Here is a 22,449-nt window from a genome sequence, read left to right as displayed (position 1 = left end):
AAGTCGGAAACTTAACCAACTGAGCCCCCCTTCGTGCCCCAAGAAGTAGCCCTTTTAAACAGCCTATATCTGGACTTTGTTTTTTGTCCAGTCTGACAGTCTTTGTCTTTTCATTGGAGTGTTTAGTCCTTTTACATGTATAGTGATTACTGATATATTTGGATCTCGGTGTTACTTGTTCTACTATTTTCTTGGTTTTGGTCTTTTTAAGAATTTATTTGGAAATGATGTGCAATAGGTCTTTCTTTGGTGGTTACTGTAGTGTTAGCATGCATACTTAAAAAAACTTAATAACTCCGAGGTACTATTGAGAAATGTAGAAAGCTTAAACTCCAGTCGTGCTCCTCCCTATTTGCACGCTATTATTGCCTATTATTTAATCCTAGCCTTTCCCCCACAAATCAGAGGTTAATGTTGTTATCAATCAACTGGAGTCATTTGTCTGTGGATGGACAGAATGTGGAGAAGGATACAGAAACAATGAAAAAACGGTAAATATTAGGAATGGGGACCAGTTGAGATTTATGAAGGGCTTTGAACTCTATCTTAAAACTAGGAAAGCCCTGAAGGGTCGTCATCGTCCACACGGTCACATTTGATTTTGAGAAAGCTTACTCCAGCTGGAATATGAATAATGGAAAATGAAGACCCGAAGAAGAAAACCAATAGGTGCTGTAATCCCGGGGACAAATTGGCAAGGTGACGTCAGGATGAGAGTGTGACAACGTGCAGAAACCCCTGGCTGCCCCATGGACTGGATCTGATGAGTGGCTGGATCCGGTGGGCGAACGCGAAGCGGAAGCCAAGGATTTCACGAGATTTCGCATTCGGGTGGAAATCATGAAATACGGTGAGAAGCTGAAGAGTTGACTAGATACGTATCTCCTTAGGCTTGTGATGAAAGCTAGAAGATTTATGGGTCTCTGTAGAGACTCATACGAAGCCCTTTCAAAAATGGTAGCTCCCTGTAGAGGACCTGTATCTTCAGAACCCTAGGCGTCAAAGCAAAACCCTCTGCTCACAGACCGGCTTGGCCGCAGGGCAGAGGTCGGGCAAGGGCTGGAGTGCGGTTTCCGCGTCCGCTCCGCGCCTCAGCTTCGGCCCACCCGGACCTTTGCCCCTTCTTCTGGGACCACCGGCTTTCGGGGGCGGGGCCGGCCTCACGGGGGGCGGGCGCTGGCGTGCGCCGCGTCTGCGCAGAGCGCGGGCGGGGGCTCCAGGCGGCGGCGGCGCGGGCCGAGCGCCGTGAACGCGCCCCGTGCGCGCCCCCGTGCGCGCGCGCGGCCGCCTGCGCCGTGCCCACCGCCCCCCGTAGCCCGGGCCGCCGCCGCGCCTTCCCCAAGCGCAGGCTTTGTGGGTCTTTGCGAAAACGCGCGTCCAGGAAGGCGGGGAGAGGCGGCCGAACTGAGTTCTGTTAGACGCAGTCATCGGAGGGTTTGCAGTGCACTGAGAGCTGTGAGTACCCGGGTAGTCACTCAAGTGGCACCGGCGTCCTGGAAAGGCTCAGTTCTCGGTGTCGGAGAGGGGAAGGTGGGCCTGCGGGAAACTACCCCTGATGACGTACCTGAGTGGGTTTCAACTCTGTCAGGCCCGACACCACTTTTAAAAATAAGCCTTTGTCAGCTTCATTGACGTCTAATTGACAAAAAAAAAAAAAAAAAAGGTGTGTATTTAAGAGGTACCGTGTGATGGCTTAATATGCTACACATTGTGAAATGATTCCCACCTGAAGCTAAGTTACCAGGCTTTGGGTGGGGTGAGAGCACCGGAAACCACTCTCTCAGCGAATTTAAAATACACCATACGGTGTCACTAGTTACAGTCGCCAGCTCTACATTAGAGTCCCTGGAACTCATTCATGTCACATCCCAACAGGCGGTGACCCAGAGACCCACTCCTCCCCGCTTCACCCGATCCCTGGCGCCCCCCATTCCTCCCTCAGCATCTCTGAATTCTAATTTTTAGGGCTGAATAATACTCCGTTAAGGGTAGAGAGGTCATGTTTTCTTTATCCATTCATCTCCTGGTGGACATAAGCAGTACTGTTTCTTGACTACTCAAGATTAAGGCTGCAGCGAACCCAGAGTGCCACGATCTCTTGGATACTGACTTCATTTCCTTTAGAGAAATAGCCGGAAGTAGGATGGCTGAAGCATAGAGTAGATCGATTTCTAATTTTGGGGGGGACTTCATGCTGTTTTTCCTAAAGGCCGTACCAATTTACACTTCCACCCACAAAAGCTCACCAGCAAATGTGTCCGTATCCTTGCCGACACTCTCAACACCACTTTATTATAGTAATCAATATTTCGCAACACCCCCCTTTGGTAACCCCAAATTAAATTCATAGGTAATATATTTATCCAAGTGCGTATTTTTTTAAATTGAAGGATAATTGACATATTATATTAGTTTTAGGTGTACCGCAAAATGATTCAGTACTTGTGTCCGTTGCAAAGTGGTTACCATGATGACTACTGACATTCATTGCCTTGCATACTTTCAGAACAAATTTTTTCCCTTGTGATGAGAGCTTTACAGATCTACTTTCTCAGCAACCTTCACCTTCCAATATGTAATAGAGTATTATTAACTACAGTCATGGTGCACACCTTCCCGTGACTGACTTCCTCTCTCTCTTTCTTTCTCTTTCTTTCTTTCTCTTTCTTTCTTTCTTTCTTTCTTTCTTTCTTTCTTTCTTTCTTTCTTTCTTTCTTTCTTTCTTTCTTTCTTTCTTTCTTTCCTTTATTATGACTTATTTTATAGCTGGAAGTTTGTGCCCTTTCACCCCGCAAGTGCATAATTTTTTAAAGAAAAGGGATATGATGGCCTAATATAAACAAGTTAAATAGAGTAAAATCCTAAGTGTCTTTTATCCTTTTTGTGTCCAGTCAGAAAACAAACCACTCTAAGTATTTCAAAAGAAGCAAGTTAATCTAGGGAACTGGTTATAAAGGTTTGGGCAGGGCTGGATGAGCATATGGAGGAAGGTAGGGTTATCCAGGGTTAGTAACTACAGGAACTCACTACCCCCTGGAGCTGGAGAAGCAAAGGGGAAAATGATGTCCCCCAGAGCTTCCGAATGCAAGGCCACGGTGTCTGCCCCCCTGCACACCACACCCGGCACACCACACGACCCAAAAGACAGGGGCAAAAGGGGTCTTCCTGATCTCTTCCATTCCCCAGTGCCTCCCATTGGCAGACCCTCAGAGAAGCCAGATGGGAAGGAATCTGGAAGCTGTAACTTGGAGGTTTCTGGCCCTAGAGGTGGAGAGCAGGGCTCACAAGGGATGTACAGAGCCAACAGATAATAGTTTCAATTTGCAAATTTTTAGGCACAACTACATTTGAAGATATAATGAAGATGCCAGATGCTTGAATCTGCATTTAAATAAATTAGGATTTAATGGAAGTAAAACAAAGTTCCATTAAATGTTACAGACACTTTCTGTATCTGACTTTCGGAAAGAAAAGGTGGAATAGTGGATTCCCATATATGTATAATCACTATGAATGCAGTGACTACAACAGAGATCCAGGTGGCTGTAGTGGTGACTCAAATGTTATGGGCGGCTTTGCCATTCCTGATGAGATTTCGAAACAGTTGAGTTGACAATTTATAGTAAAACGTGTAAACAAAACAGAACTCATTAGTTGCATTGTTACAAAATTCAGTGTATACTTAAATCATGCCAAAAAGCCTTGTGTTTATATGGCAAGTGGAGTTAGGTCTGGAGCTGAAATCATTAGGAATAGGTTTTTTTCCCACCTTCATGAATATCCATCAGGACATTCAAAATTTGAGCAGGACTAAGGATTATAGAACATCCAGTTTCCTGGTCTCTTCCCTTCTAAGTGCCCTTTGCATATCCACCCCCCACCCCCCACCCCCCACCGCCCCGCTTCACCCCTGTTGTTGTAACAACTAAAAATGCCTCCACAGATTTTTGGTCCTCTCTTGAGCAGCAGTACAGCTGTTAAGAGCACAGATGTAGTTGTGTAGTCTTGATACAGAAATATTATGAGATATCAAATAGAAATTAGGTTATAGAATGTTGCTTTTCATTATTTTAGGAAGTATTTGTCCATGCATATGAGAAAAGGCTTGGCATTTATAAACCGAAATGTTAACAGTGGTTATTCCTTTTGTTGGAATTTGAAGAATAGTTCTTTTGTTTTTTTCTGTTTTTAAATTTTTTTTCTACTTGAGAAATTTTAGAACGCATTCAAGTTGGGGGAGAAAAAGGTTAGGTCAGGCAGGTGTATCAGTGAGGATCCTTCTGGGCTCATAGGAACAGTCAGACCCTAAATCTGTCAATGGGGACTGACCCAAGTACCTGGTACGAGCACTTGCTCAGACAAACTTTGGTTCTACCAGAAATGCCACCTCCTTCCTGCACACAAACCACTCTTTGCTGCTCACTGTTCCTTCGGGATGGTGAACAGAGCATGTCCTTCCTGATGTGGGTCCAAATGGGGTCATACTAGTTTTTTGGCTTCATAGCACAGCAGTTTCTTTAAGAATAGGAGCCCGCTGAACTCACCCTCATGCCCGCCCCGTAAATCTCAGGTATGAATCGCCAAACTGGGAGACTGAGTCCCAAGCTTGGACAACATTTTCCATCCTTGGGCCAAAATGGGGGGCATCAGCAAGATGTAGCACATTCAGTGGGTTGCATGCTGGAAGCTTGTGGCGGGCCTGATACTGTGGGCCCTACCAAGAAGACCGAAGAAGGATGATAGGATGGGGCGCCCATGTGTTGGCAGGTCCCAGCATTTTCCAACTGACTTCTCATTGGGATTTAACCCAACACACTGTCTCCAGTCCAAGCTGCCAGCCTCCAAAACCTCTGTCCTGCACAGGACCTTGTGCGGGGATCTCCAGGCAGGGCGTGGGCGTACCCGACACTCACACATCTCCCAGACCTGAACGCCTGGGCCAAGACAAGGGATAGTTTCCAGATGTGGGCTTCACATCTGGGCCAGCCATCAGAAGGCTGCTTATTTGAACAAAGACTGGAAGTACTCAAAGAGCCCCGAGGTCCAGAGAAGGCTGCCAAGAGCTGGCGAGCAGATGAGTGTAGAACAGGCCTCAATTTATGGTTCCAGGAGAGGAAGAAAGCCGTGCTTTGTGGTCCCGCACGGATACGTGTGAAGCAAGGCATCCTGCCCCTTCAGGATGGGCAATGGCTCTGTTCGTAGGATTAAAATCAGGGGCTTCGATTCTAGGATGAGCAGAATTCTGAACTGAGGGTGCACCCCCATTTCCAGTGTGGCACCTCGACCTTCCCCCCCTTTCCACACCACCTCATAACTGGTATTCTGTGGAAATACTGTGGAAATAGAAAATCTTACGATTTTATGGCTTGGTGGGCCCTTTCAACCCATCATCCCCAGCAGACACACACTTCCTTTTTGAAAATTTTTTCTAAATGTTTATTTTTGAGAGAGAGAGAGAGAGAGAGCGACAGAGAGCGAGTGGGGGAGGGGCAGAGAGAGAGGGAGACACAGAATCTGAAGCGGGCTCCAGGCTCTGAGCTGTCAGCACAGAGCCCGACACGGGGCTCGAACTCATGAACTGTGAGATCATGACCTGAGCTAAAAGCTGGGTACTTAACTGACTGAGTCACCCAGGCACCCCATTTCCTTTTATACGTAACCCTGTGACTTGGGCAAATTCCCCACTTGACTGGAGGAGCTGAGAAGAATGGATCTGTTAGCAGTCCTCTTTGGAGGACGTCAGTGAGATCGGCCCAACTTGGAGCAGATTCTTACGTTCCTACAAAGTGCAGAAGTGTACTCCTTGGGCTGAGTCCTGTTGGGCTGAATTGTCTGCCCCCTCCCCCCCCAACCTGTGTTGAAGTCCTAACCCCCCCCCCCCCCCCAGTACCTCGGAATGTGACCGTATATGGAGATAGGGGCTTTAAAGAGATCATTAAGTTAAAGTGAGGTCAGTTGGACGGGTTCTCATCCAATCTGAGTGCTGCCCTCCTGAAGAGATTGTGCACAGACACACGCAGAGGGAAGGCTATGTGAGGACACAGGGAGAAGGTGGCCATCCGCGAGCCCCGGAGAAAGTCCTCAGATGAAACCAACCCTGATGCTACCTTGATCTCAGACTTTCAGCCTCCAGGAATGTGAGAGAATCAATTCCTGTTAAGCCACCCAGTCTGCGGTGCTTTCTTATGGCGGCCAGAACGAACTAACACGGAGGTTGGGGGACGCCCGGACCTCAGTGGTGGCCCCGGCTGCCTGGCTCTGTGGGGAACCAGGGACCAGGCCGGTAGTGAGAACGGGCAGGACGATGAGGAGCCCCGGGTGCAGGTCTGAGCCTGAGGGTGTTGCCAATTTATTTTCCGGTTGGTGCTTTCATTATCCTCACACCGTCGGGAAAGTTCTATGACCTGTCACTGCCCGGCTTCTGCTTTGTGTGGGGCATTAAGGAGGTCCTCGCTGAGGGGTCGGAAGACAGTCATGCCGCAGGTCTTCAAGTCCAGACTCAGGAAGGGGCAGGAGCGTGCCCACTGGCAGTGGCGGCATCCTTAGGGCCTCAAGAATAGCTTGTGGGTCGTTTGAAGAGAACTGGTCTCCTTCAGCGACGCCGGCACACGTTTGTGTGGTTATCACTTGGATTACAGGTAGAATGTAAATTTTAGTAGCCATGTAACCTTAGGGAAGTTATTCCAACTCTCCCGTCCTGTTTTTTGGCCCTAGGGGTAAGTGGGGTTCGCAGAGTGTTATAAGGGTTAAATGAGACCATGAATAGAAAGGCTATGGAAGCACACGGCACTTTGTCTTCGGTGCCAAGTATTTCCTGAGTTCCTCCTATGTGCCAGGTTCCATCTTGGGCTTTGAGGATATAACAGAAGGTAAGAGGAAAAAAATGCCCCTGCTCCACAGAGCTTACACTGTAGACAGGGAGCGACTATAAAGGAAACAGACGTGCAGAAGGAAGTGGGGTCCGCTGGGTCACAGGCTGGTGCAAAGTCAAGGTGAGGAGAGGAAAGGACCCACGAACAGGTGCTTGCACTCCATTCACTGGGCCCCTGGGGGCGGAAGGTAGAGCTGAGCCCTGAGCGAACGAGACATTGGAAGGGCTGCTGCTTCCTGGAGAAGGGGCTGGAAAACTCTGCTTGTTGGCCCCGGGAAATAATTAGGAAGCCTATTTATGTCCAGGATCCTAAGTGAGGGGGGGGGGAAAAAATCTCCTGTTTAAAAATAAAATGAGTTTGGCGGCTCCTCAAAACGTTAAACATAGACTTGCCATGTGACCCGGCAATTCCACTGTGAGGTGTAGATGCCGAAACATCGAAAGCAGGGTCTCAGGCTGATCCGTGCAGAACGACGTTCGTGGTGGCTCTGTTCCCAACAGCCCAGAGGTGGAAACAACCCACCCACAGATGGCTGAATAAGCGAAGCGTGGTACATGCATACAGTGTTCCTGAACTTGAATAAGGAGTGAAATCCTGATACGTGCTCAGCGTGGAGGAGCCCTGAAAACATGCTCAACAACATAAGCGAGACCCAAAAGGGCAAATGACCGCGTGATTCCACTTACATGAGGTGCCTAGGGTAGTCCGATTCGTAGCCATAGAAAGTGGAACAGGTGTTCCCAAGGGCTGGGGGTGGGGGGGGGGGTGTGGGGGGGGGGGGAGTCACTGTTTACCGGGTACAGAGTTTCTATTTGGGGTGATGAAAAGTTCTAGAAATGGACCATGGCTATGGTTACACAACATTGTGAATGCTCTTACCGCTGCTAAATTGTGCACTTTATTTTTTTTAATTTTTTTTTAACATTTATTTATTTTTGAGACAGAGAGAGAGCATGAACAGGGGAGGGTCAGAGAAAGAGGGAGACACAGAATCTGAAACAGGCTCCAGCCTCTGAGCTGTCAGCACAGAGCCCAACGCGAGGCTCGAACCCACAGACCGCGAGATCATGACCTGAGCCGAAGTCAGACGCTTAACCAACTGAGCCACCCAGGTGCCCCTAAATTGTGCACTTTAAAACAAACAAACAAAAATAGTAAATGTTGTGTTAGGTATATTTCACCACTATAAGAAAAAAAAAGGAAGAAAAAGAAAGTTATTTGCCCCAGGTCGCTGAGCTAGGGGAGCCAAGTGCTGAGCCTGGCATCCAGGGGTCCCTTTTTCCCAGCCCTGCTTGCTCCCCAGCACAAAGCGGGGTGCTCACACTGGCCGGGGATTTACAGCAGCAGCAGCACCCCCCGGATGGGAAGGCAGCGGCCTTCCTCGCCTGTTTCTTGCACCTGTGTTTCTTTGTGACTGTCTTTCCCGTCTTCCCTTGAAGTCATATTTTCTCTGGTTTTGGGTTGTAATTAATGGAGGCCGCTCTGCGTGCTGACATGTACCGGGCAGCCAGGCTGCACCGGCTTCAGATCTCAGCTCTGCCACTCACTAGGGGGGATTCTGGGGCAAGTTTCTTTAACTCTCTGTCCCTCGTTTTCCCACCTGTGGGAAGCGGTACTAGCAGGGGGTGGTTGTGGAAATAAAGTGAAGTCACCCGTGTGAGGTGCTTGGAGCAGTGGCTGGCACCCCAAGTGCTTTCATTGTTGGGTGTTCTCATTGGTAGCACACGACCGGGCTGAGGGAGCTGAGGGTCTATGGCCAGCGTGCAAGCTTCGTGGACTTAGAATCCTTTTGCAGGATTTTTAAACCCCCCAGGACTCTCCTAGAACGCTGCATCAGAGCCGGGAAGAAAGGCAAAGATACACAGGAAATGTTGCCCACGCACATCCTTACTTACTCGGCGATGTGGAGTGATCTCTGCATTTCTGTAGGACGTGGTTTATAAATCAATGGGTTGGGATCAGGGCAGTCTAAAATCACTTGAAGTGTGCTCACACGCTTCCACACAATCTGAGCGTGTCGTGTCTGCTTTCATTCAGCAGTGCTGCCCCCTGTGAGCGGTCCGCGCACTGCAGCCCCAAGTCACTCCAGCCAGCTGGGGGCGGGGAGGACTGCAGAGGCCTGATGGTGTTATGTTTCCCCTGACCTAAGCCCACTCCTGATTCTGTTCCCTCTGTTCTCTCTAAATGGATTTGTGAGATACTTACAGCGTTCCTGTTCCCATGAAATGAGGCTTAACAAAAAGAAAAGAAAAAGGCAGCCAGACTCTGATAACCCAAGGAGATACAGCCCCCGTGTGTGATTTGGGGCAGGTTGTGGGTCTCAGCCAGCAAATGGGCTCCTAGACGCCTACGATGTACTCTCTCCTGAAGAACATCCCACTTTCACATTTCAAGACTCAAAATCCAGGGACACAGTGAGACTAATATGTTCTATATTTAAAAAAATTTTTTTAAAATGTTTGTTTACTTTTGAGAGAGAGGGAGAGAGGGAGAGAGAGAGAGAGAGAGAGAGAGAGAGAGAGAGAGAGAGAGAGAGACAGGGCGCGAGCAGGGGAGGGGCAGAGAGAGAGGGAGACACAGAATCTGAAACAGGCTCCAGGCTCTGAGCTGTCAGCACAGAGCCGATGCAGGGCTCAAACTCACCAACCGTGAGATCATGACCTGAACCGAAGTTGGACACTTTACCCACTGAGCCACCCAGGTGCCCTGAGACTAATATGTTCTATATTTTTAAAACTTTTGCACAGAAAGGAAAAAACGACCATATGCTAAATTTTAGAAAATGAAAAATGGAAAGAACAGTTTTGTAATTCATGACAAAAAAAGGCCTACTCTTCTTCCTAATACATAAAGAACTCATAGAAATCAAAGGGAGGGAGGGACGAAGGGAGGAAGGAAAGTAGGAAGGAAGGAAAGGGAGAGGAGGATGAGCAAATATGGGCCACATTCACAGAAAGCAACCCCGAAATACCATTTTCACCCACTGAATTGGCAAAAATCCTCCTGTTTAATACCACACTCTGTGGGCCAGTCTGTGCAAGGGCAGGCACCTTGGAACATTGCTAGTGGGGATGGGACTCGGCATATCCATTATGAAGGGGGATGTGGCCTGTCAGCAATTGCAAATATATGATTCCACTTCTATAGCTGCACGTGTGCACAGAGAACATACAATGCATTGAGATTGTTCATTGCAACATTGTTTGTGATAGAAAACAATGGAAGCGACAGGTGGCTCTTACCACATTTACTTGCCTCCCTGGGATGAACTCTATGCAGTGAAAAAAGAGGAGATGTGCTATCAGTATTGACATGGAAAGAACTCTACAGTATTCCATTAATAAAAATAAGCAAGGTTCAGGGCAGTGTATTTAATCTACTACCTTTTTATCTAAAGGGTTGGAAGATACGAATTTATGTTTGTATTTCCTTGGTTTTGCCTTCACAAGGTTACCCGTGGAGCACCTAGACTGATGGGGATAAGGCTTGGAGTTATCCACTCTCCTTTCCGCTCCTTCTAGAGTTTCCAAACTTCTCTTTCTGTATATTGATTGTTGAAAGCATGAAGGTGTTACCAGTTTACACTTAAATAAATATATTCTTATTCTCGGGGGGTAGTGAGGATTCTCCTATGCTACAATAAGAAAATAAATAGTCCAACCTTTCTGAGAAGCAATTTGGCAATATGTATGGGCACAGATATTTCACTGGTAGGGTCTTGATTACATACTGTTTAAAGCGAAACACTCCCAACTTTTGGAAGACGCACCTGTTAAATGTCCCAACATCAGGGGATGATGACATTCCCGTAAGACAGTGATACATCCATAGGACAGAATACTCAAAGCTAATTCAAATACCACAAAGTATATGTACTGACATGGAAAGTTGGCCATTTGTTATAGAATGGAAAAGCAAGTAACATATTTGCATGCATGGTCTGGTACAATATTTGTAAAATATAGAAATATAAAAGTAAGTAAACTCTGTAAGGGTAATATGCCAACATATCATCAGTGACCATAGCTAGATAGTAGGTCGGGATCAGTTTTGTCTTTTATTCATCTGACTTTTCTGATATTATGTATTAACATTACAAGTAAAGTTAATTAAAAATAACCTTACAGGGGCACCTGGGTGGCTCAGTCGGTCGAGCGTCCAACTTCAGCTCAGGTCATGATCTCACACTCCGTAAGTTCGAGCCCCGCGTTGGGCTCTGTGCTGACAGCTCAGAGCCTGGAGCCTGGCTTGGGATTCTGTGTCTCCCTCTCTCTCTACCCCTCCCCTGCTCATGCTCTGTCTCTCTCTGTCTCAAAAATAAATAAAAACATTAAGAAATAAAAAAATAACCTTGCAGCTATATGTATATATACAAAAATACAGTCTTTAATAACAGGACCAGTAGCATATATCCTGTTACAGCACCTGGTTTTTCATCTTGAATACTTATCGTCCATATCTTTCCCAGTCAGCAAACGCATCTCAGGGAAATCGAGTGGTCAGACTACAATGGTTTTATGATTGTTTGTTTTAGTTTTTTTCCTCAGATCTCCTGATTTTTCTACTGTCAACCCTTATTATTTATGTAATTCAGAAATAATAAGCACTTTTAAAAAGAAATACTTCTGTCTAATAGTTGGCGGTTTCGAAAGCCCTTTTTACAGACTGCACACAATATGTGCGAAACCCAGCAGAGCCATGATAACTCTATATGGAGAAACAGAGACTGGGGAAGTTAGGAGGTTTTCTGGCAGTTGCCAAGCCAATAAAGTGAAGCTGGGCCACGTTGATTAACACGTGGCCCAGAAGGGCTCATTCTACCTGCCATGCACATTCCCAGAGCCCTCCTAGACATCTGGAAGGCTTGGACTCCATTCCTTCTCCACCAGAGAAGTGAACAGGGTCATCTACAATGTCCAATAAAAGTCCTCAAAAGGAGGGGCTAACCAACAAGAGAAAGCATTCCTGGAAAGACAGTTGCTTGAGGGCCCCACACTGAACTGCAGTGAAAGCCTCAAGAATTCTCTTTCCACTTTCCTGTGAACATGCTTACCACTGAATGTGGGAAGATTCACGAATATTTCTAGAGAAAAGGATTCCCGTTAAAATAAAAAGAAGAAAAATAGATTATCCCCATTTATAGCTTGTTTGAAAGTGTTATTAAAGGATAAACTTACTGAGGGTAAGATTATTTTTTATCTCCATATTTCAGTGCTTAGTTATCCCAGAGATACTCAGTAGGTATTAGATGGTTGTGATAAATGGATGGATGGATGGATGGATAGATGGATAGATGGATGGGTGATTGTTTGAGATGCATTAATTGAAAGAGGGAAGGAAGGAAGGAAGGAAGGAGGGAAGGAAAAGGGAGGGAGGGAGGAATGGAATCTAGAAAGAAGGAAGGGAGGCTGCTGGGGTTGGTTGGATAGATGAATGGAAGGTTGGTTAGGGTGGAAGAAAAGATGGCTGACTGGCTGGCTGGTGTGATGGAATAATGGGTGGGTGGATGAAAAGATGGACTGATGGATGGAATGGATGGATAAAGCTGCAGTTGATTTTAAAGTCTAACAGACACTCAAGTACTGTGGGCTGTTTCAGCGTAGGTACAGAGATATTGCTACATAATTTTCTTCTCTTTTAGGAAGGATGGAACTATCTCCGCTTTTTATGCCAGTCTCATTAACAGCCGCCAAGACAGATGTGGGGCCCTCAACAGCAGTCCTTCTTCTTCACATCCAAAGAATGGCAGAGAAAGTTAAGAGGCCGAAACGAGGAGGCACAAAAGTTAGCATCTTTATTTTATAGGTGAGGTAACCAACCTGAATGCAAAACCCCTTTGCAAATAATGAATGTCCAAGCTATTAGAGACCTTATAAAATACCAGGCATTTAAAATAAAATTGTAAACCATAGAAATGAACAAAAGAAGAGGAAGGGCAGGGTCATTAAAGTCATTCAGTGGGACGGGACAGGTCTTCCCACTGTGGTTACTGCCAGGGCTAAATTGCAGTGTGTAAGGCCATCTGCCCTGGTATTCTTCCTGTCACTCCCGAGAGCTTTTTATTCCGCTTTATTTTAGGAGTGCCAAAAGGTGGGTTTCTAATTCTATTCCTCTCTAGTTCTTTTTATAGTACTCAGATCTGGGCAAATACCAGTAATATGAAATGTGTCCTCTTTTTTTTTTTTTTTTGTACTTTAAATCAGCCAGAAGTTTAATATCTTGAATTTCCTGCTTCTTTGGCATTCCTCACCTGCTGTGTGCATGCCAGCTGCACCTGCATGGTTTTCTGAGCACGTGTCTACCTGCCGGACTGCCTGCCAGGCCATTAGCGAGGCCAGTGGACGAATCACACACTTGGGTGTTTTTAGATTCTGTCACTTTAATGATAGTGAAAAGCTCCAGACTGCCTGCAACCCCTCCCAGTGTTTGCCAGACAACTCAGAGCTGGAGGCAGGCGTTCATTTAGAAACTGCCAGCGAGCAACGGAAAGTTCTCAAACACCTTTTACCTCTGAGGACTACAGCGAGTCCTGGCCCTGAGTTTGTTGGGGTCTTTTATTTCTGCCTGTAAAAAAAAAAAAAAAAAGTGCATTCTCCTAAAGGCATTGACTTAAAGTGCTATAGCAGGTGCTGCCTGAACCCCACCCACACACTTGTCTTTCCCCTTCAGTGCTAACAGGCTGGAATTCCAACTGCTGACACCTCATTTTGTGTCCTGAGGACTTTCTCTTGACCTGGAGCCCCCTTTCCCACCTGTGCAGCAGGCCAGAGTGCTGGGAAATTGATGCCCCCGGGGGCAGACTCCCAACAATGGTGAATAGGAGTTGGTGTATAAATGCCCCAGCTCCCTTGCCCCTCAGGTGGGATTGCTCTGAGGTGTATGCTTCTCACTGACTTCCAGAGTTTTCTGAGCAGATTTAAGCTTCAGTCACCCCCAGAGGTAGCTGGTTAGATACCACATGCTTTCTTGGCTGCCTCTTCTCTGTCTTACGTCCCTGTGCCCCTGCCAGCATCTCCTGGGATTGTCTTCCAGATAAACTACTCCATCTGGAATCTCTGTGTTAGAGTCAGATTCAGAGAGACCCCCCAAAAAGGCCCACCTCGACCAATGGGATGCTGTTGCAGGGGTTGGAGGAACACATACTGGACATCTAGAAGATTCCCTCACAAAATCAGAAAGTGCAGCCCCTTCTATAAGCCTCAGCTGTAGTATACAATTTGGGGGCCCTCTGATGCACTTTGGGGTTCCTCTGGCTGTCACCTCCTGTCCCAGGAGTGGTGAGCTGGTAGAGAACCCCAGCCAGAGGCACTCAGAATGCATGTGTAGGTGGACAGAGGTGATGTAATCTGTGGGCAGCCTCTCCAGTCTCCCACCTGGGAGGAAGGAGGCCTAAGAGGCAATAGAGGAAGTGCATTCAGGGAGAAGAATGAGAGGGAAAAACAGATGGCCTTTCTGCATCCTTCTTATTTCGTTTAGATTCAACTTACTTTTTTTTTTCTCTGAAGTGTATTCTTAGTGTTTCATTCAGGGAGGATCTGTTAGGGGCGAACCTTCCATTTTTATTGGGTAAAGAGGTCTCTGTTTTGTCCTTGCTCTCGAACAGCAGCTTAGCTAGGCTTTGAGGTCTACGTTTTCTGTCCGCACGTGCGTTGTCTTCTGGCTTCTATAGCTGATACTGAGAAGGCTGTTTTCAATCGGACTGTTGTTGTTTTGCGGGTAAGCCTGTTTCTTTGTGATTTGATTTCTGGCTTCTTAATCCAGAGAGATTAAATCCTTTATTCCCTTGCTAATTTCTGCAGTTTCATTCTCATCTGTCTGGGCATGCCTTTATTTTTATTTATATTGCTCAGGATTCCCTATTCGGAAAAAACTTAAAAAAGAATCTCAGCCAGTTTCTCCTTGACTTTTGCCGCTCTCTCAATCTTTCTAGCCTCGCCTGAAATTTCTTTTAAGGGTAAGATAGCTCTTGTTATTTTATCCTCCATGCTTCTTAAGCTTTCTTTAGTATTCTCTATCTCCTGTTGGCTCCTTCTTCCAATTTACAGACTCTTTCTTTAGCTGTGTCCCAAGCTGCTGCTTGCCCCATCCACCAAGTGCTTCATTGAAACGATCCCATTTTTCATTTCTACAAGTTCCGTTTGGCTCTTCTTCAAACCCATTGGTCATACTTATCCTCATTAGTTAGTCTCTCGTCTGCGGTTTTAATTTTAAGCATTACTTTATGCACTCTATCTGAACATTGTATTATCTGAAAGCTATTTTTAGTGTGGACATTCACTTTTACTCATGGTGACTGTGTCCTCTAGTGCTTTGTAATTTTTTATTTTCATTGTAAGCTTGCCTTCCACAGGGAAAATGTTGTTTTGTTCTGTCTTGTTCTCTGTGGGAATCCTGTGCAATTTGGAACACAGAAGTGTCCCTCCACGGTCGTTTTATTTTTGCTATTGCCAGTTGTCTTGGGGATAGTCAAATCAGCTAAAAACATCACCACCTCTACATAGCCTCCTTGGGCCCCTTTCTCTCAGCTGAGCCTTGGAACCTCTCCTCTCTGCTCACATAGCTCCTTGTCCATATCTCTATGGCATCTCAAACAGCATTCTGTTTGGAGACTGTGTGTCTGTGTCCTCAGTTACTCTAGAAGCCCCTCAGGCACTCATCAGGTCTAGCAAAGAGCTCATAAATGTTTGCTGAATGAATGAACTTGGAGAAGTAAGTCTTCAATGCCTCACCTTCTTTGAATGGGATGTTATCTTTTGTCCTGACCTCATAGGATTTGGAGACATCATAGGCCCTCTATGATAGATCATGGATCTATCCCATAGACCTCATGGGATTTGGGGAGATGCTTTAAGTCACCCCTAAGATCACTGCATCAAATCCTTAATTCCCTGCCTAAGATAATTAACTAAGGGGCTCTCACAAGCTGTGAAACACTAACACAGGTACCTCCCAGTGCTCTTCCACTGTGCCTGGTGACTGGTTTCCCACTCATTATTATCTGCTTCCTTTGTGCTTTGTGAGACAGGAATGGTTGCAATGGAAAAGATCTGTCGTGTAGTAACACCTTCAAACTTTTCTGAGACTAAAACAAGGCTGTACCTGAGGCTGATATACTTGGACATATGCTGGACTTAGAATCCCTCAAAATCAAATGGCAGCAGCCAAGCAAACAGCCGTATCAACCCTAAATGGCAACTGTGTGTTCCTCCTTTTCCCAGCTTGACTGAGCGCTGTTTGAGAGCATTGACCATGACATACATCTGCTGGGGTGTCCTCATGGCGAGGTCAGAAGCACGGCACCGAATCGTAGGTATGGTTGAATTTTGACCGGTTGAGTTGTAGTTAAAAGTAGGGTCAGCATTCTATATATGAAATAGAAGCTACCTCAGAATACTGGCAGTTCTTAATAATAGCAAAGCCATTTTTGGTTTGTACTATACTTTTTCTTTTCTGCTCAAGCATTTTGTGGTGGGGAAAAAAGGATTGGGATTGCAGTGTTTTTTAGTGGCTCCAAATAGCTATCTTCCTCTGCCCCCTAGTGGCCTCATGACAAATTGTAAGAACCTTCATGGTTCTCAATTTCCCTGGTTGCTTCTATTCTTACTGTTTTTGTTATTGTTTATGAAAAAAAGATTTCCTTAAACTTGCCACAACCTCAAAGTGCCCTGTGTTAAAAATTAAATGAATGAAATATAATTTTACTAGAAAATATATGTGCAGTGAGGGGCATCGAGAATCTAGAATTTAGGAAGTGATTCTCATTCTCCAACAGGCTCCATCCGTGGCCGTCCATCTTTGGTGTTAATACTTTCTGGGACAGTTGTTTGCCACTCTGGGACCCCTTATGTGACAGCTCCATTTGAACCAGCATGAAATGTCCCTCCCCGGCTGCATTCTAGAACCTGGAACCTCCCAAGTAAGACCTAAGCCTGCCTTCACCTGGTGGGGTTATCTGCTTCCCTGCCTGGACTTCTGTCCAGACCAAGAACGGCACCTTCCTCATATGCCTTGGCTCCTGGCACCGAGTTCCTCCTGCCTGTGCTCTCAACATTACACTAGTGTGGGGGAGCCCCAAGAGAATTGGGTTCTCAACACCAAGCATGGTTATTTCTGGTGAAGTACAGACCACGCAAACCATGTCTTTATTTATGCCACTGAGCCTGCATTAGCTCCCTTACAAGCCTGGAATCCGACTGGCTCCTCTTGAGCAACTGACCTCCCAACAGCCCCCGGTCACCTTCCCATGGATAGTGGCCAAGGAAGGCTTTTCTCATTCTGCCGTCATAACGGTGGCTTCTTTGTTCAGTATAGCTGTGGGAAATTTATTTTCATCTCTGTTTTTTTGCCAGGAGACTGGATCATAATCTGACAATAAAGAGAAATTCCAACCTGAAGGATTTTGACCACAGAGGAAAGAACTTCCTGAAAGTTCTCTTTCAGGAAGAATGATGGGATGTCCCTGGGGCCAAGAATCAAAAGTTGTGTTCTTGGCCTCAACCCTGTCTGGCTGCCATGCTCCTTGTCAGTAGCATGGAATTTACCTCAGCGCGATCTTGTAAGGATTATAGGAGGGGAAAAGGCTTTCTAGAGGAGAGAAAGCCTCCTCTCCTTATAATCTTGAATGGACAGCTGAAGGATACTGTACAGTTTTAGGAACTTTTCCCATAAAACCACATTGACTTTCAGAAAATTAGCTCTCCTGTCACTAGCTAGTGGGAACCTCAGGTCACAAATTCACTGGGGTGTAAGAAATGCTATGTTTTTAATTTCCCCTAAATCCAATTCTGAATCTCTGTTAGTTTCCTAGGCCTGACGTAATGAAGTACCTCAAGCTGAGTGGCTTATACAATAGGAATGTCTCACAGTTCTGGAGTTTGTGGTGTTCTCCCTGTGCCCCTGTTTCTGTGTCCACATTTCCGTTCTTTTAAGGATACAGTCATATTGGCTTAGGGCCCACCCTAGTGATCTCATTTTAACTTGTAACTTAATTTTTTTTTCTAAGAGAACCGATGAGCTGGGGAGAGGCACAGAGGGAGGGAGAGAGATAAGCAGGCTCCCTGCTCAGTGCAGAGCCTGATGGGGGGCTTGATCCCACGACCTTGGGATCATGACCTGAGTTGAAATCACGAGTTGGATACTCAACCAACTTAGCCACCCAGGTGCCTCTGTAACTTAACTTAAAAAAAAAAATCAATGTTTTATTTTTGAGAGACAGAGAGAGAGGGAGAGAGACTGCGGTGGGGGGGGGGGGGGCATGCAGAGAGAGGGAGGGAGACAGAGAATCTGAAGCAGGCTCCACGCTGCCAGCAAAAAGCCTGACCTGGGGCTTGAACCCAGGAACCGTGAGATCATGACCTGATCAGAAGTCAGACACTGAACCAACTGAACCCCCCAGGTGTTCCACTTCACTTTTTAACTTAACTTTGTAAAGGCCCTATTTCCAAATAGGGTCACATTCTGAAGTACTAGAGGTTAGGACTTCAAAATATCTTTTTTGAAGGGACACAATTCAACCCATAACAGTCTCCATCCGCCAAGCTAGTGGGAAACCGTTAGCTCCCTCTTCACCACACCCACATATCCTCCAGCCTGGGACTGAGCTGCTGATGTTTTTGCCCAAACCTGAGGACCTGGGAGAGCCCTTTGTCTTAAGTCTTACTTGCTGCATGGTGCCCAAGCTTGCATGGTGTCTCCAAGTCAGCAGCCAGCCAGCCATGCTTTGCCTGAAAGCCCCAAACCCCTTGCCTCACTGGCACTCCAGTGTCCAGAGAGTTGGCTGGGTAATATGGCACCCTACGTAAGTATCCTTTCTGAATATTGCCACTTCACCAGGGACCTGAGGGCTTGCTAGTCTTGACCCTATTCACCTTTTTCCTTTCCCTTCTCGAAGCCCGTAAAGGGATCCCCTCAAGCAGTTCCAAAAGAAACAGAGCCACTGACATTAAATAGATTTATCACCAAACCTTCCCTGGGAGAGGCCACTCAGAGCCTGCTTACTTCCATAAAATGGAGGGAAAGAAAAAGATGAATAACAAAGCTTGGATATCAGTGCCTTGTCCTGCCACGCTTCTAACAGTGTGCCCAACAGATAAGCCACAGGCCAGTTCACCAAGAGAGGCCACGCTGGCTGGAACCTCAGACCTGAACATGGCCTCCTTCTCCTCCACACTCAGTTCCGAGGCACTTGCCTACCTGAGCAGGTGTTGCTGGGACCTGCGGGTGACTCGGCGTGAATGAGTTTTGCTGGGATTGAGAGGACATTGGGAATGCGATGACAAAGTCAGAGTCATCTACTGGGAATTGGACACAGAGCCCAGAACAAGAACCAGAAGGGCACAGTTGGAGAAGAAATTGAGGGGTCCATAGTCTCTCCTGAAGGAGAAAAGAAGTGACCACGTGCTTGGGCAGAGGCTCTGTGGTATAAGAAATGTATTTGGCCTTTGTCTTCATTCCTGACACAGAACTCCTAAAATCCTGGAATTTCCTGAGTGGTAGGGATGTCTTTTGTTATTCCTGAAGAGCTCTTTCTGCTCACACCTTGGTTTACGCTACTAGGGTGACTTGGAATGCAGTTCCTAGATTGCCAAGGGATGTTTTGGGTCCTAGAAAGACCCGGGATGGGGCTGGTCACTAGAAAACCAAGTGGTTAGAGAGTCGGAACTCCCAGCCCCACCTAGCAGCCACCATGAAGAGTAGTAGGGGCTGGAGATTAAGCTCTGTAAAAACTCTTGATGTGAGAGATTTGGTGAACTTCTGGATTGGGGCGCGCGTGCGCACACGCGCGCACACACACACACACACACACACACACACACACATATCAAGTGCTGGGGTAGTGTCATGCACAGAGGGGCCACGGAAGCCCCACACCCCAGCCCCCGCACTTTGCTCTGTGTGTCGCCTCCACCTGGCTGTTCCTGGCTGTTCCTTTATAATAAATCTGGTAAACAGAAGTGTTAACCTGAGATCCGTGAGCAGTTCTAGCAAACCATCCAACCTGAGGAGGGGGGCTGTAGGAACCCCTGATTCATAGCCGGTTGGCCAGAAGTATGGGTAGTCCAGGACTTTTGACTGGTGTTTGAAGTGGGGCAGTCTCGGGACTGAGCCCTTAGATGTGTAGAATCTGCCACAGACTTCAGGTGGTCGGTGTCAGACTTGAATTCAACATTAGGGCACTCACTTGATGTCCAGAGATTTGGGGACATTGTTGGTATGGAAAAAAAAAAAACAACTCCACAGGTGTTGTCAGAGTTCTGAGTAAAAATAGTCCAGAGTCATCCTGACCCCAGAAGGCCAAGAGGAGCAGACTGGTGGACTGAGGTGTCCCTGTGCTTGAGATAGAGAACAGAGGACAGAGAAGGTCCCCCTGGGGCTCCCAGGGCCCTGAGGGCCCTGTCACTTAGGTCCACAGGGCCAGAGACTCCTTTGTCTTTCACCACCTGTGAGATTTCCTGTCACTAAGGAGACTCGCCAGTGACACCCACAGAGAATGGTAGGTCCACATGAGGCCGCCCGGCGGGGACAGGATGGAAAGCAGAACCATGGGGACACTTGTGCAGAGACACACAACGGCTGCAGGAGACCAAAGAGCGCCTGATAAGAGTAAGTGGGACGTGCACATACAGCACGGTTGTGCACACGCACACATACGTACACGCACACTGATGGAGCTTAGCTAACATGCATCTCAAAATTTTAAAACGCGGTAGATGAATGAAAAGAAATTGTAGTCATTGTGAGATTTGAGTTAGTGCCCTGGGAGATCAGGCACGAGACCTATGTCATTAACTAAGTTGCTGGATTCCAAATGCCCAAAACCTATTGTCTTTCTCTGTACCGGCAGAAGTAACTAGAAAAAAAATATTTTTTAATGGCGGCTTTTACAACCGGGTCAAGAAAACATCGGATACCTGGGAAGAAGTCTAAGGACGTTCAAACCCTCCACACTGAAAACTATAAAACGTCACTGGAAAAAAATAAGTCAAAGGAGACCTAAGCAAATGGACAGATATATAAAGTTCATGAAGAGGAAGCCTAAATATTGTTAAAATGCCATTTATTCAAAACTGGTTTATAGATTTAAAGTAATCTCAATTAAGATGCCAGTATTTTTTTTTTTAACTGGCACGCTGATTCTAAGAATTCATTGGGAAATGCTCCCATTACCAGTACTTGAGAATTTTAATTGTTCCAAAATCTCATCAAATGTTGGTATTGTCTTTTTATTTTATTTTGCTTTATTTAAAATTTTTTTAAAATATTTATTTGAGAGAGAGAGAGAGAGAGAGAATGAGTGGGGGAGGGGCAGAGAGAGAGGGAGACCCATGTCCTTCATTTCCAGGGGGCTCTTCTGCTGAGAGACGCCCATGCACTCAAAGATCTCAAACCCAGAAAATACTGACGACAGACGTTTCCTTCAGTGATTCTCAGCTGGGTGAGCGCTGGAGTGCCAAGGGTTGAAGCATGTCTTTCTTCCCCCGACTCTCAAGATGCCTGGGCAGCCACTTGGGATCATCACCCTTTCTTAGAGCCCCCTGGTGCCTGGTGGGAGAGCCATGCCTCTCGGGCGTGTTGGGACGGCAAAATGATTGAGAACCAAGGCACAAGTGGATGATCTCGGCGACTTCCAAAATGGACGGGTGTATGGCTTTCCCAAGGCTCCAGGAGAATTAGAATCCCAGGAAACCTACCTGTGGGGGTACAAGTATTCTGTGCCAAGGTCTCTGTTTGGTGTGAGTCTTCTGAAACAACCTGAGACTATTGCATATTCCAAGATACTAAGTTTAAGGCTACTTAAAAAAAATCTGTAGGTTGCCAGAGTTTTCATTGTCCTGCATGTATTTTACAGAATATTTTATCTCTTCTTAATAACACCTTTTTGTACTAACGTCTAGGAAGATAACTCCGAGGTGGTATAAGCAGCGCTGCTCAGATTTCCACGTGCATGTGAATCACCCGAGGATCCTGTTAAAATGCAGATTCTGAATCAGAAGGTGCAGGCAAGGGCCTGAGATTTTGCATTTTTAAGATGTTCCTGGGCAGGACTGGTTACAGAATTTGCAGGGCCCTGTGCAAAATAAAGAGGCAAGAGCCCTTGTTTAAAAATTACGAAAAAAAAATTCAAGGTCGGGGTGCCTGGGTGGCTCAGTTGGTTAAGCGTCCACCTCTTGATTTCAGCTCAGGTCGTGATCTCACAGCGTGTGGGTTCGAGCCCCGCATCAGGCTCTGGGCTAAGATCGTGGAACCTATTTGGGATTCTCCGTTTCCCTCTCTCTGCCCCTCCTGTTCTCTCTCTCTCTCAAAAGTAAATAATAAATATTTAAAAAATCTTTTCAAGGTGAAGGGAGAACATTCAACCAGTCGTGATCCTTCTAACCTCAGAGTCCTCCTGAACGTGGGGCCCCGTAGCACCGGCCGGTCACACACCCACGAGGCCGGCACTTTTCCCAGGTGATGCCATAATGAGCCAGTCTGTAAAACCCGACTCTTCCTTAGACTCCGAGTTCTCAATATGGCAGCTCTGACCTGAATTCCATCAAGAGAAGTTAGTTCCTCCCGCACCCAAAATCTCTCACTG

At 46.5% G+C, this 22,449-nt stretch overlaps 1 long non-coding RNA gene across 12 annotated transcripts; it reads left to right on the top strand.

Annotated features, from left to right (window-relative positions):
- The first annotated feature begins 1,242 nt into the window (after nt 1–1,242).
- Nucleotides 1,243–22,228, top strand: LOC109275627 (uncharacterized). 12 transcript variants are annotated; one of them, XR_008422306.1, is made up of 7 exons: nt 1,246–1,455; nt 12,514–12,677; nt 16,091–16,182; nt 16,645–18,031; nt 20,276–20,474; nt 21,214–21,306; nt 21,403–22,228. It is a non-coding gene; the product is annotated as an uncharacterized LOC109275627 (long non-coding RNA). The 12 variants fall into 12 exon arrangements; XR_008422304.1 differs by having other exon boundaries at nt 1,243–1,455; nt 20,276–21,306; XR_008422310.1 differs by having other exon boundaries at nt 1,243–1,455; nt 20,276–21,591; nt 21,767–22,228.
- The last annotated feature ends 221 nt before the right edge of the window (nt 22,229–22,449 follow it).

Source organism: Panthera pardus, unplaced genomic scaffold (assembly GCF_024362965.1).
Source record: "Panthera pardus isolate Hobbes unplaced genomic scaffold, ASM2436296v1 HiC_scaffold_15, whole genome shotgun sequence".
In the NCBI taxonomy this organism is placed as follows: domain Eukaryota; kingdom Metazoa; phylum Chordata; class Mammalia; order Carnivora; family Felidae; genus Panthera; species Panthera pardus.
Note: the sequence above shows the minus strand (reverse complement) of the source record. Positions and strands in the feature narration are given on the sequence as shown.